The sequence below is a fragment of the Spinacia oleracea genome, chromosome 3 (assembly GCF_020520425.1).
Source record: "Spinacia oleracea cultivar Varoflay chromosome 3, BTI_SOV_V1, whole genome shotgun sequence".
In the NCBI taxonomy this organism is placed as follows: Eukaryota; Viridiplantae; Streptophyta; class Magnoliopsida; order Caryophyllales; family Amaranthaceae; genus Spinacia; species Spinacia oleracea.
Window position 1 is genome coordinate 20060916 of NC_079489.1, and position 1845 is coordinate 20062760.

The 1845-nt window shown below is 41.3% G+C and overlaps 1 non-coding gene across 1 annotated transcript; it reads left to right on the forward strand.

Moving 5' to 3' along the window:
• Positions 1-587: 587 nt before the first annotated feature.
• On the forward strand, positions 588-694 carry LOC130470906 (small nucleolar RNA R71). Its single transcript, XR_008931622.1, has one exon. It is a non-coding gene; the product is annotated as a small nucleolar RNA R71 (small nucleolar RNA).
• The last annotated feature ends 1151 nt before the right edge of the window (positions 695-1845 follow it).

Consider the following 1845-nt stretch of genomic DNA (forward strand, 5'->3'; position numbering starts at 1 on the left):
TAGACTGTTGGTTGTAGTTGTTTCGGGGTTGGTAAGATTGTTGGTGTGGGGGTTGATATGGTTGTGGTGGTGGATGTTGAACTTGGTGAGGGTTTTGGATATTATTGCTACTGTAGGAAAGCAGAGGGTTATTTTTGTAGCCCTCATTGTAAGAGTTGGAGAATGGGTTGTTTTGTTTGTAGGATTGAAATGCATTACATTGTTCAATAGAGCTTCTACATTCCTGTGCATAATGACCAGACATTCCACAACTTTCACAAATAGTAGTAGGTTGGGCACTTATAGCAGCTACACTAACAGGTTGGGCAGATTGAGCATTGGCCGCTTGCATATTATCGAACTTATAATGTAAAGCAGTCAATTGGGCAGTTAATTGTTCAATAGAATTTAAATCATGCTTACCACCCTTGTTAGATAGACCTCTAGGATTTCCATACTGGGCATTGTGAATGGCTAACTCCTCAATCACCTCCATAGCTCTAGGCACCTCAAGTTGCATGAACCTCCCACTGGCAGCTGAATCCAACAAACATCTAGACTCATTGCCCATACCATTATAAAACTGCTGAATCAAGAACCAATCTTCCAAACCATGGTGCGGGCATTCTCTTTGCAAATCCTTGAATCTCTCCCAAACCTCGAACAAACTCTCATCCGCTTGTTGTGAGATACCTAATATCTGACCCCTCAGACGAGCCGTTTTCTCAGGTGGAAAATATTTAACATAAAAAGCAAAAGCCAAGGATTCCCAATTATTGATTTTCAAAGCCGCCCGATTCAACCCATTAATCCACAGTTTAGCTTTCCCACTCAAAGAGAACGGGAAAAGTATCTCCATAGTCTGCTCCGGAGTCAATCCCTTTTGCTTGATGGTGGAGCAATATTGGATAAAGGACTGAATGTGAAGATTCGGATCTTCACCTGGTTCCCCACCGTACTGGCGTCTCTCGATCATGTTAATCAATGCAGGCTCAATCTTGAAGGTCTCAGCTGCAATAGAAGGCATGATCGCCTTTGGTAGCACGGACAGACTTGGCTTAGAATAGTCCGTAAGCCGTGGGGTAGGTGGCGGTATCAGATTTTCGTCACCCATCTCTATCTCTGAAACTGAATCTGTATCTGAAGGAAAAAGATCGCCAATATTATGATCAGAATCAGAGTTATTCCCACACTGTGCAATGAAAGTTCTTCGTCTACGAAAGGTTCTTTCGGGCTCAGGATCGAATGGAGTAAGATTACTAGTACCTACGGTCCTGGGCATAGACAAAGACTACAAAACAATGTGAGATCCGGTCTCAAGGAACGTGAGTTCCTTGAGTAGTAACAAACAATAATCTAGGATAAGCAATCAACAACAGAAAATAAAACCGTCTCCCCGGCAACGGCGCCAAAGTTTGACAGGCTAAAGTCGTATTACCTAATCAAAAATAACCTAAGGTCCACTAGCTAGGTAGCAAGGGAAGTCAGGATCGAATCCACAGGGAAACAGTGTTCTTTTCTACTATTAATCAACTAAATTAGACTATTGGGAAACAAGAATTGGTTGGTTTGTATGCTAAGACTACGAACGATAATTACACAATTAAGAATTCAGGAATTAAAGGATCTAGGGCATAGGTTCACCAACAAATGACAATCCAAGACGATAAACAATCACAATAATCAACAAAAGAATCAATTAGACTAGCATGCTCTCTCGAATCGATACTAATCATAGACTTAGAATTAACGGGCTCTCGCTACGTATTAATCCTAATTCCACCTATTGACACAAGCCTAAACATCAAATTGCATCTCTCGAATCTTAACTTGATATTGCCAAACTACCACAATTAAACCTGTGCA